Source organism: Balaenoptera musculus, chromosome 4 (genome assembly GCF_009873245.2).
Source record: "Balaenoptera musculus isolate JJ_BM4_2016_0621 chromosome 4, mBalMus1.pri.v3, whole genome shotgun sequence".
In the NCBI taxonomy this organism is placed as follows: Eukaryota; Metazoa; Chordata; class Mammalia; order Artiodactyla; family Balaenopteridae; genus Balaenoptera; species Balaenoptera musculus.
The window spans coordinates 39,397,227-39,410,775 of NC_045788.1; the positions used below are offsets into that span (position 1 = coordinate 39,397,227).

Consider the following 13,549-nt stretch of genomic DNA (forward strand, 5'->3'; position numbering starts at 1 on the left):
CTCGAACCCGTGTCCCCTGCACTGGCAGGCGGATTCTTAACCACTGCACCACCAGGGAAGTTCCAAGATTCTGTATTTCTAACAAGCTCCCAGCTGATGTTCATGCTGCGAGTCCATAGGTCACACTTTGATTAGGGAGAGTATAGACAATCTGCAAAATTAACTGTTATGAGTACAGGTATTCCAAGTGCTTAAAGCGCATAAAACATTGTTTTAATAAAGATGGTAGTAACTGAAGACCCATCAGCATTCTCTTGATCCCTCCCCAAATATCTATTTCTTGTCAGAATGTCTAGCTCTTCCTCTGGGCTCTCTAAGAGCAAATATCCCCTGTATAAATACTAGGTATACTTACCATGTTAAACCAGGCATGGGAGACAAATGATAGCATTCATGCATTCATTCAGCCAACGGATTTCCACTCTTTCCTTCGTATGAGGCCCAGAATTAGACACTTTAGTATCTATTTTATCTGGCTTTCAGTAAGCCTCATACTTCTGTCTGATCCTTACAGATTCACCTAAATCAGCAAAAATCAGAAACTCACACACACTCATATATGTGCATATGTAGGAGTCACTGCTGGTGGGTTAGTGCCTGGGGACAGGAGCTGTGGCCTGGCCATGCAGTGTTTAGGCGTGTCCTCCTCAGCTGGGTGTGGGCCAGCTCAGGCTCAGAGGATTCCCGCGCTCTCCGCATATGTCATTCCAGAGCTGGTAGGTCAGCCTTCCCCTCTGCCATGGAAGCGCCTCTTTCTCCTCCTAGTGGGATGTGGCAGGAGGAGCTCGGGCCTAGGGACCTGGACACCTGAGGGTTAGTACTAGTCAGCTTCTAATTCTGAGACTTGAGCAATTTACTTAGTTTTTACCATGCCTCAGTTTCCTCATTTTTGTAAAATGAGTAGATTGGACCCCATAGTCTTATGGATCTCTGCTACTGCCTCTGTAGTCCCCAAAGCACCAAAAAGTTTTCTTCTAGAAACCCCATCTCTTTGCTCAGCCATGTCATATCCATCTGGTCCAAACGGGAGCTGTGGTTTTTAAAATCAAAGTTGTGTGTGTGTGTGTGTGTGTGTGTATTATATGACTTTGAAAGTAAAGTAGAATTAACTACAGAGTATATAATAACAACATAAAATAAAAGTAACAGTCCCTGGTCCCATCCCTCTCTATCCTCATCTCACTCTCCAGAAACAATAACTTTTAACTCCTGAGTTGTTTCTGCCGGTATTTATATCTCTGAGTAAAATGCTTATCTTCTTACCTTTTACTTTTAAACCATTTACTGACTGCTAAATACAGAAGGTTGGGACTTCACTCTCTTTTACAGCCCTCCCACAGACATATCTATATATCCCTCCCCATCCTCCTCATATAATTATTTTATAATTTGGGGTCAAATAACTGTTCAATTTTACATTATTAAGATCATATATTATTCACCTTGAACCATGTAGTAAACTATGATTACTTGAGAAATTTTATTGTTTGTTCTGAAGTTTAAATTGCCCCATTTTCCCCTTTGCCAGTCCCTGATTTGACTGCTGTATTACATTCCACCATGTGAATGTATCACAGTTCATCGAGCCACTCTTCTGATGATAGGCATTGGGTTGTTTCAGAGGTTCTGCTCTTATAAACAGTGCCGCTTATAAACATCCTCGTACGTGTCTTCTGCTGTCTGTGTGCAAGAGTTTCTCTCTGGTGTGCACCTTGGACTGGTATTCCTAGGAAAATACATGAATGTTCCTATTTAGAAGATAATGCCAAACTGTTCAAAATAGTTGCACAAGTTACACTCCTACCAGCAATGGTTCAGAGATCCTGTGGATCCATTGCCTTTCTAACACTCAATATTGTCAATTTCTTTCACACTTTTGTTAACTGAATGGGTATTAAATGATATTTCATTACGTTTATTAGCCATCTCTGTTTCCCCTTCTGTGAAATGTCTTTTTGGGCCTCATGTCCAAATTTCTATTGGATTCTTTATGCTTTTTTCATTGACTTATGGAAGTTCTTTCGTTATGATACTAATCCTAAATATGCTGTATGTATGGCAAATATCTTCTCCCAGGTTGTAACTTATCTTTTCACTTCCTCAGTGTGTCTTTATGACCAGAAGTTCTTAATTTTAATTTTAATGGTAATTTTTATCTAACTTTTCTTTTAGAGTCAATGCTTTCTGAGGCTTGTATGAAAAATCTTCTTCTACCCTAAGGTCCAAAAGGCGTTAACCTAGATTTCCTGTTAAGAGTTAAAAGTGTTGTTTTTTTTTTAAAGTCTGTAAGCAATCAGGGGTTGGTTTCCTGATATGGTATGGAGAAGTCTAATTTCATCTTTTTCCATATACGTGACCATTTTTTCCATCATATTTATTAGTAACAATTCTCTTTTACTGACTGATCGAACAGACCACTCCTGTATGACTATACATTAATGGGAATACATTCTGTTTCATTGGTTAGTGTTTCTATCCCTGCACCAGTACCATACGGTCTTAATTACTATAGCTTCAAAATTAGTCCTGATATCTGTACTCTTTACTCTTTTACTGCCTATTCTTGGTTTTTTATTCTTCCATATAAATTTTAAATCATCAAATCAAGTTCAGCAAAATACTGTCTTGGAATTTTTGACTAGAATTACATTGAATCTGGAAATATTGGGTTGGCCAAAAAGTCCGTTCTGGTTTTTCCATAAGATATTATGGAAAAACCTGAACGAACTTACGGAAAACGAACTTACGGAAAAACCCAAACGAACTTTTTGGCCAACCCAATAATTTAGGGGAGAATTACATTTTCACAATATTAAGTTTTCCTATCCCTGTTTTCCATTTAGAGATACTGCATATCTTTTGTTATATTTATTTCTAGATATTTGATATTCTGATATTATCTTAAATTCTCTTTGATAATGCTTTCTTTTATTTATTTATTTATTTATTTATTTATTTATTTATTTATTTATGGCTGTGTTGGGTCTTCGTTTCTGTGCAAGGGCTTTCTCTAGTTGCGGCAAGCGGGGGCCACTCTTCATCACGGTGCGCGGGCCTCTCACTATTGCGGCCTCTCTTGTTGCGGAGCACAAGCTCCAGACGCGCAGGCTCAGTAGCTGTGGCTCACGGGCCTAGTTGCTCTGCGGCATGTGGGATCTTCCCAGACCAGGGCTCGAACCCGTGTCCCCTGCATTGGCAGGCAGATTCTCAACCACTGCACCACCAGGGAAGCCTGATAATGCTTTCTTGTTGTTTGCTGCAGCTTACTTTGTACACTAGTCGTGTATCCAGCCATTTCGTTATTATTATACCTAGTATTTCTCTACTCTCCTATCATTTCCAGTAAAGTTGTCTGTACATCCTTTGGAAGTTTAAAACAATATCATCTACAAAAAATAGCAGCTTTTAAAATTCCTTTCTAATCCTTGTACTTCTGGTTTCTTTCTTTGTTTTACTGCCCTGGATAGGTACCCTAGTACACTGAGGATTAAAAATGGTAGTAGTTGGAATCCTTAGCTCATTTCTCATATTAAATGGAATGCTTCTAATGTTTCCATTTAGGATGATGTTAATTTTATGTTTTCTTTAATTTTACTCTTTATGAGATTCACATTGTTCCCTTATATTCATAATTTTAAAAACATTTTTATCATGAATGGGTATTTGATGTTATCATGTGCTTCTTCTGCATCTGTTGACATGATTGTATGATTTTCTCTATTAATCTATTAATGAATTACATTTAGAGATTTTCAAAATATTGAACAATCTTTGCATACCTATTATAAACCAAAATTGGTTGGGGGTATTATCTTTTTTTGAACAGTATTGGATTTTATACATAATATTTTATTTAGGGTTGTTATACTTACATTCATGAGTCACATGGGTCTGTTGTATTTTTTTCTTGTAACTTTTTTTTCTGGTTTTAGTATAAGTTTATGCTGGTGTAAATGAATTAGCTACTATTCCCCCTTTCATATTGTCTAAGAAAAGTCTACATAATATTGGAATGAGCTGTTTCTTACCAGTATAACCATCTGGGCCCGGTGTCTACTTTGTATGTTTAACTGCTTCTGTTTTTTAAGTGGTTTTAAGATTGTACACACTTTTGATTTCTTCTTGAGTCAGTTCTGATGAGTTGTGTTTTCTAAGAATTTGTCCATTTTGTTTATGTTTTCAAAATTTTTCCCATCATACTTTCTCATTTCACTGAGGGCATTAATTTTAGTTAAATTGTTCAAGATGTTTTCTTCTAATTTCTACATTGTCCATGATTTTTTCTGAGTTTGTTTTTTTGTTCATTTTGATTTCTATTAATAATTAAGTGTAAAACACTAAAAGCTGTTGTAAAGTTTCTGGTTGGGGCTTGGAGACATATATTGTCTCCTCAGAGAGACCTTCCCTGACCACCCAATTAAAAGGTAAACTCCCAACCTACCTACCACTTTCTCTTCTCTTACCCTGCTTATCCTCTTACCCTGATTTGTTTTTCTTTGTGGTCCTTATCATTACCTGATGTTGTATTATATATATTTTTAATCTGTTCCTTGTCTTTCTCTAGTATGAAAATAATTAACCCCAAGAGAGCAGGCCTTTGTCTGTTTTGTTCACCACCATAACTATTGCTTAGATAGTGTCTAATACATAGTCAGTCACTGAATAGTTGTTGAATTAATGAATGGTGAACTTCACTTTAGAATGGTCAAATAAAAACACAACTATTTTGTAAGGGTGCATCCAATTAAAAGTGCCCAAAGTTCTTTTCTCTTGGGCTGTAAGTTGTCACAGGGAAGAACTCTCCAACTTCATCCTAAGGAATTTTAAGCCTGGCTGCCAGTGTAAGACTCTAGCAGGGGAACGGTTGACGATTCAGCACGTAGAATTTCACTTAATTCCCTTGATTTCAGTAAGGCGCTTCATTGCCACCTCAGCTGTGCCTGAGGGAGCCCTAGCCCAGAGCTCCCCTGATGCAGCCTCTCTAGATAGTAAACTTTCTCATTCTGCCAGGCCACACATAGTCAGGGCAAGTTAGAAGATCTAGGTTTTCCTTTCAGTTGTTTAATCAGTCTTGGTTTGTACGCAGCCTTACCCCACTCCCCTGCCTTTGGATGCACCTGAGTATTTCCAGGATCCTGAAGTGAAAATGCATGTGCCTTCTCCACCAGCCACCCCTGCAGACACCTAGCAAATTGAAGTAGTTAAGTCAAATACCCCTCATCCATCTGCATTTTGTCTTTCAAAATTTTTTCAAACTCTCTTGTGTGCCACTGTCTCCTTTTCCATTTCCTTTGTCCATGTAGATTCATACCTTATTTCTTCCTTTAATATTGTTTTAGTAGGATTTCAGAAGAGAGAGAAGATAAATTCCTGTGTTCCATATGCCATGTGTAACTAGAAGTCTCATGAAGGTTTTTGTTATTTTTAATAGCAGAAATATAAAATCCTTTGCAGAAACCATGGATGTAAGACAAAGCAGACCTCTGGTCCAGGAGGACTGAAGGAGAGGGGTTGGGATACCCCTGCCCAGAACATGCCATCCCCCACCATTTCCCTTCAATGCCACTCTACTTCGCATTCAGTGCCCCTCACCATCCCTCCCCTATAAACCCTCGAAGCCCACCTGAAACTCTTCTGGCAGAGCAGAATTTGAGAATCACTTAGTCATCTACCCCCTTTGGAGAGACAGCTATCTAAACACATATGTATTTCACAGTAGCTCATAACAAGCTACACTTGTTGACTCGCCATAAGGAAGTTTATTTATATCCTGTTCTTTCATATGTTTTCCTCTCCACATTCAAGGATGAGATCATCCTCTCTGAGAACACGATGACTTTTTGGATCCCCCTTAGGATGATGGTTAATAATGAGACTTAACGTTCCTAAGAAATGTCACTTTTTCCCTGTAAATTTAAAGTCTGCAAAGACTGACTGCCATTCTCCTTCCTCAGTAATAATGTAGGAGAAAAGCCTTAGGAAATGTTCAGTTGCAATTGTGTAACCCATATTCTCCATCCCTATTACAATTAGTCTTTCTCTAATGTATTACAATTCCTGAAATTCTTCATTGAGCTAGAAGTACCTTACCTCTTTCTTACAAAAGTACTTGAGGGATGTTAGAACTTTGAGGTCACTGATGTGGCACTCCAAAATGCTCCATAACACACATGTTGAATTAGTTAAATAATCAAAACCAGGTAAATATTAGCTGAATTTACTGCTTTAAGGAGCTCAGTACTCAATTTTAAATGAGGCTCAGGACTTAAAATTAATTGCCCAAGCAATGGATTCTGAAGTGCTAAGCTTACTTTTAAGGCAGGGCCTACCCAGGTAAGTAGGATCCTTTGGCAAAATAGTGGACTTCTATTTATGCATTTTAAAGGGTGTGTGTTTACCTGTAAAAATTAACTTCAAATTATGTGAGAAATTGTGAAGTAGCGGGAGGGTCCTTTGGGAAGACATGTTTAAGCTGCTCCTGTGAGGGTAGGTCCTTCTCAGTTGGCCTTTGGGTTTCAGCCCCACTGAATTTTTCTAATTGGTGCTATCTCCTAAAGCACTTTTTAAAAGAATGACAAGCTATTAAATGTAAGCTAGACTTACGATAATCCCATAAAGACATTTCATGCCCAATACTTCAGCAAAAGAATTTTTGATATTGCTTCATAACTCAACTAATTAAATTTGACTTATACTGAAATGTGGCAAGTATAGGAAGTGCCATATTTTTCTTCAAAATGTGCTAATCCACACATAATCAGCCTTTTCAAACTGAGATCGTATGACCTTTGTCAGTTTTCTCTGTTTAAAAATGTTCCAGCTAAAAGCTTAAAAGGAAATGAGAGAAATGAATTACCTATTTTTGAAATAAGTTTCTAAGAAATGTTAGATTTACTCATGTTCTTAGAAAAATTAAATATTCCTTTTCTCTTATGACTAGTATAATACTTTGCTATAAAATATTTTTTCATTGACCAGATTAATCTTGAATCAGCATTATATTTCAGATTCTGAGTTTATATAACTTAGTGTTATTAAAGGAATGGAAACTGGCTTGGCTGCTATGAAAACACAAGACAGAGTGGTCATTAGTAATAGACATCTAGGAAGTCTTTCATTTTTCAAACATTACCACCTGATTTGACACCATGGAGAAAACTTTTTCTGCTATCTCCATTCTCCTTTTCTCAGAGTAACACAAAATAAACCTGACCCCCGACTTCTCTTCTTCCCTTACCCTAAGATAGATTTTATTTACATGCACATAAATATAAATACAACATAATACAGTCTATTCACAAAGTATGCAATGTAATATTGTAACCTAGAAAAGGCTATATACCCTTCTCTCCATGCGTTTTGAAGATTATGAAAAACAGAAATTCCCCAGAGAGCTTTTGAGACACTGGTTTGAATAATGATTACTGTTTACTTATCTCAGCCATTCCAACATCCCCAAATCAAAACTCATTTCTTTCTTGTTCTTATAGGTTTATTGGTGAATGGCTGAGATAAGACCAGTAATAGTTACCCACCACCTCCTCTTGTGTTTGGGCTGCGTGGAGAGAAGGGGGCGGGGAGGCAGCATGGCCCAGGGAGTTGTATCGATAGGACAGATAGCAGTGATCTAGAGAGCCTTTAAAGAAATTGGATTCATAGGAGCTTCGAATGTGAGGAACTGAGAATCTGAATATATAATCTGCCACAGATCACAGGTCAAACCAGCCTCATTTTGCCAGGAAAATATATCATCCTTTTGTCTCTGACAGTAATAATTTTTGCATAATTTCCTGGAAGAAGTAAGCACAGTGGTCATATATACCCAGCATGGGTGAGAAGAGGTTGTCCTGTTTCAACACAATGAAATTTGCTTTCCTGAAGTAAGAGGTACATACTACAACAACCTATTTGTAACATGCAACATACCTTTTGAACTTCATATTAATCTCATACATGTGTACTATTAATTTGCTTAGAAAATCCTTCATATGAGTAATTCCAAAGTACCTGTCATTGCAAATGGTAGTTTGCAAATTCTTTTTTTATACTATTTGAAAATTCATCGGGTAATCTACAGAAAACCTATCATCTTTATGCCCTCCTCCAAGAATTCTCTGCAGTATTCTAAAATATTACACAATTTTTAAAGTGAAACAAAATTTGAAGTGGATCTTTTGAAGAGTAATAAGATTAAAATGGCAAAACAAATTTAATCGTGTAAGCAATTCTTCTCTTTTACAAACCTGAAAGAAAAGCAAATTGGCATTTGTGAAATTTTCTTTGTCTAATAAATAGCCTCACTTTACAATAAAGCCAATGACCCCAGTTTAATTAGGTGCAATTAATTTTGTGCAAGTGAAATTTGACATCTTGCTAGAGGCATATCCAGCTGTACTCTGTCTTATGAATTTTATTATTATCGCCAGTGAGAATTCAGTTGTCAGAGCTACTGCAAAAGGGTGGGAGACAGGGAGAAAAAGGCCACAGGGCTGCATTTTATATTTAAAAATGGCTCCAGTGGACAGCCAAATGTTTAATTAAAAGAACTTCTAGAAATGATTTTTCATTGGTGCATCATCTTTGACAAGTTATCATGACTTTATTACTGAAATTTGCACTCCCTTTAGACAGTGGTCTCTCACATGTGTCTGGACACACAAAACTCATATGAAGACCGGCTCCTCTGAGAGTTTACATAAGCACTCACTGCTATGAGAAAACAGCCTCACTGACTGCACGTGAGCTCTGTCATCTGGAGTTTTAACACAATCCTTTTGTTCAGTATTTTTGTAAAATTTTCTGTGCCCCTCAGATTATTCTCATTCAGATTATCACATGTATTAAAAACCCATGGGGCTTCCCTGGTGGTGCAGTGGTTGGGAATCTGCCTGCCAATGCAGGGGACACGGGTTCGAGCCCTGGTCTGGGAAGATCCCACATGCCGCGGAGCAGCTGGGCCCGTGAGCCACAACTACTGAGCCTGCGTGTCTGGAGCCTGTGCTCTGCAACAAGAGAGGCCGCAATAGTGAGAGGCCCGCGCACCGCGATGAAGAGTGGCCCCCACTTGCCGCAACTAGAGAAAGCCCTCGCTCAGAAACAAAGACCCAGCACAGCCATAAGTAAATAAATAAAAATTTAAAAATACGTTTAAAAAAAAAAAAACCCATAGAAGATATTTCAGAAAACCACTGCCAATTAAATGGTGACACATGCCTCCTTAACACTTAGAATTTTTTTTGTTTTTTGTTGTTTGTTTTGGTGATGTGCCTTGCGGCATGCGGGAATCTTAGTTCCCCAACCAGGAATCCAACTTGCTCCCCCTGCAGTGGAAGCGTGGAGCCCTAACCACTGGACCACCAGGGAATTCCAGAATTTTTGTTTTAGTTATTGAAAAGTCCTTTCAGGTTTATTTGGGTATATATTTTTATCACATGTGTCTTTTGTGCATACAAAAAAATAAGAAAAAGTGAAATTGGTTAAGGTAGTCCTACACCCTTTTCACATTCACAATTCAGTTCTCCATTTAACCACTTTCCCTTAGAGTTGTCCATCTTTGCTTTTCCCCACAGTGTCACCCTTTGTGCCATCAGGAGGTGCTGTGCCTCACCTTCCAAGCCACTGTCCCCCATTCTGCAGGTTTCGATGCTGGCACTTTTTTGTTATCAGAAGGCATGAATGGTCAACTACCAGAGCCCACCTCTTCTTCAGTGGTCCTTATATGGTTTGTTGGCCGACAGAGTTACAGCTCAGTAGAGCAGTCATGCCACCAGCTGCATGGGTGGCTGAGATTGTGAGACATGTCCCGACGTTGAAGATGGCCAAAGATGAATAACCATGCGTCATAGGATTAATGCAATTCAGTAAATCTACTGCATTCTTTTTAATGACTGAATAGAATCAAATGACCACAAATTAAGTCATATAACAGAAGGTCTTTGACATGAAGCTTACTATGGGACCAAGCTTAAATGGCAGCCCCAACATTATTTTAAACATGAACCATAAGAAGTGGTGAAAGCAGTGATTCAGTGTTCAAGACAGTAAAAGAATTTGCAATTAAGATTTTCACCAAATCTAACCATACCCCTCAGAAACATCCACAGGCACTGACTCTTCAACTGCCGTATCTTCAAGCACGTGTGTCCCGTCAGTGACACTGACCTCAGGCATGAAGAGACGCGGTCCCCCCGTGAGGGATGCGGTCAGTGGATGAGGCTACGCTGAGTCTCCACGGGCACATGCTGACCATGATCATTACGGTTTGTCACTCTGGCATTTGGGCCATGACGAGCTCAGTGTAAGCCTCCATTACGGAACTCTGAGAGCCAAGCTAGAACCCCAAGGGCAGCCTCTCTTTCCTGCTTTTTACTTCTGTGATATTTAGGAGACCTTACACACCTTATCATCGGTCCGGAAGGGGATGAGCCTAACTTCAGCTCCAGCAGCTGAAACTCATCAGCAGGTCGGGCAGATACAAGTTTAAAGTCTGTCTGGGCTGAGCAGAGTAAATAGGCAGGCTGGCTTTAAAAATACAAAGAGTGGGGCTTCCCTGCTGGCGCAGTGGTTGAGAGTCTGCCTGCCAATGCAGGGGACACGGGTTCGAGCCCTGGTCTGGGAAGATCCCACATGCCACGGAGCAACTAGGCCCGTGAGCCACAACTACTGAGCCTGCGCGTCTGGAGCCTGTGCTCCGCAACAAGAGAGGCCACGATAGTGAGAGGCCCGCGCAGCGCGATGAAGAGGGGCCCCCCGCTTGCCGCAACTAGAAAAAGTCCTCGCACAGAAACAAAGACCCAACACAGCCATAAATAAATAAATAAATAAATAAGGAGTTAGTTGTATTGTGGAATGTGAAACCATATCAGCGAACTTTAAAAAAAAAAAAAATACAAAGAGTGAAGTGTATATCCCTTACTTGAGAGTCTATCATCTATGCAGATCCAAAAAGGAGAATGAGATTGAGACTGGGTTGAGGAGGGATGGCAACAGTTGAATCAAAGAGTCCATCCACAGAAATGTTTACTTATAAGAAAATTTGTTTCTTACTGCCCTCCCCTGTGCTGGGGGCAGGATCTCCCACCCCCAGCACCCTGCCAAAAACAAAAGCCCAGCCTGACTCACACGTGAGTCATGGTCCCTGCATAGACACCATCTGAGTCAGACACGCAGCCATCCTCTTCCAGCTGTCAATTACTTAATCCTACTCACCTTTCTCCAACACACGAGCGCTAATCAACTCACCCATTTTCTCTCCTTTTCCTTTTTAAAATTCCTGCTAAAGGCCCACACATAGCAGCTCAGAGACACTCAAAAGAGAAAAATTTGAAGTCAACTGAATTTCTTCCACGAAAAAATATCTAGGTATATTTCCTGCCACTTTTTCTGTACAGAAAGCTCCACATTTTTGTTTACAAACTTGGAATCATAGTATACCTATTGTTTTAGAGCTTGGTTTTTGTTTCTGTTTTTGAGTTAACAATACCTCAGGAATATTTGCCCATATTCATAACTGTTCCATTATATATGTTTCTACTAGCTGCATAATGGCCCGTCATATATTTCACCATAATATACTTTTTTTTGTAGTTCTATCAATCTTTTTTTTAAATTGGGGTATAGTTGTTTTACAATGTTGTGTTAGTTTCTACTGTACAGCGAAGTGAATCAGCTATGTGTATACTTATATCCCCTCTTTTTTGGATTTCCTTCCCATTTAGGTCACCACAGAGCACTAAGCAGAGTTCCCTGTGCTATACAGTATGTTCTCATTAGTTATCTATTTTATACATATCTGTGTATATTTGTCAATCCATAATATACTTAATCTCTTACTGTTAGACATTGAAGTTGTTTCCAATTTTTTGTTTTGTTTTTGTTTTGCTTTTTTTTCATCTTCTCTTCTATTCTTCCATTCATGAATTTATGCTAGCCTTCTTATAGTGCCCTGGCTTCTCACCACACTCTCCTAGAATAAAATGCCAGCTTTGTGACCTTGTATAATTTAACCTCTGAGCCTTAGTTTTCTCATATGCTAAATGGAGATCATAATACTTGTTTTAGGTGTATCTGAGGATTAGAGGTAATATATATGAAGTGCCTACAGTATAGTAGATGCTCAAAAGTGGTAATTCTTTTTATTTCAGAAAGTAGATTGCTGAGAAATCATTTGGCTTTAATTAAGAGAAAGTAGACCGCATTTGGCACCTAGGAGAGATGGCTGTTTTGTTCCATTATTATTGTAGTATCAGAAGAGTACTCATTCTGGTCTTCAATTCGTGCAGAAAATATTTCTGGTGAAAATGCATTTTTTAACATTAAGATCCTATAATTCCAAATTTAATTACATAGAAGTGGCCATTATTGAAGGAACGAGACACTGATGTGGAATTAGAATCAGCAGCTGTCTGAGGAATGCCAGTATTTATAGCTCCCTAGAGAATCGGGTTAGGCTACAGGGGCTGCTGCTTCACCAGAGAAAAGCTGGTGAACGCTAGTCCGCTTCTCTATCCGTCACTTAAGTAGTGAGAAGATTCTGTGGCCATGTGGAGTCAGATGCCTCCCAGCCCTCACGCGAACACATACAGATGGAAGATCCAGAACTAACGAGCCTTAGAAAAGGAAGCAGACAAAACGTATGCGCAGGATCGGGAGAAGAAAACCCAGAGAGGGCCATTCACACTCCAGCCGCCTTTGGAGCTACCTTCCGTGGCTTTCGCTGAGGAAGCCAAAAGCCTGAGTCCTGTAAGATGTGGGGACAGGACAGGACATGAAGAGACATGGTGCCCCCCTTTCCCCCAGTCCTCTCTCTAGCACAGAGTTTGAAACTGCCCTTAACTGCTCTGGGCACATAACGGTGGGAGAGCCGGCTTTCCATCCCTCTTCTGCATTTGCTTCCCTGACCCCGCAGACCGCTTTTCTACTGCAGTTAGTTCCCTGCTCATTCACTCTTCTTGGTTAACACCTTACTTATTAATTAATGTCCAGGTAAGTGGAAGTGTTTCTTTTCTCATCTAGAAGATAGGGAGTGTCTAGTAAGTGTTTTTCTGAGTTCTGTTCCAATGCTCTATAAAGTCCACATTTCTATTTGTATATTGTGATTTAATGATGCAAGCATTTGGTACCTGTTAGAAGACCTGATTTCTGTCCCTGGATCAACTACTACTATGCATCCACTTAATATAGGGGTCGTGAACTGTAACGTACCTGCAGGGGTCACCAAGAAACATAAAGGAATGCAGTAGCCCAGATAAAAGGCAATAGGTGGGACCGTAGTGAACTAGAAAGTGTGTGCCCTGGCCAAAGGGGAGGCATCAGCTCAGCACTGGCCAGTCGGTGCCGTGGGGTTTGCAGAGATGTTATTGCCTGATCATCAAATGAACAAACAAATGAACAGTTAAACATCCCCTTTCTTTCTAATAGAGTTGTAAAAATCATTTATAGTACTTCTGTGTGTATGATCGTATATGTTAGACCAGCAGTGTTTGCACCTGTTATGTGAATATCACTCTTTTTAAAAAAGTCAGCTCAGCCATAAAAAAGGAATGAAATT

General features: G+C 39.4%; 1 protein-coding gene across 5 annotated transcripts in view; it reads left to right on the forward strand.

Moving 5' to 3' along the window:
• SCHIP1 (schwannomin interacting protein 1) overlaps positions 1 to 13,549 on the forward strand; it is a 126,043-nt gene that overhangs the window by 97,289 nt on the left and 15,205 nt on the right. The window lies entirely within an intron of this gene.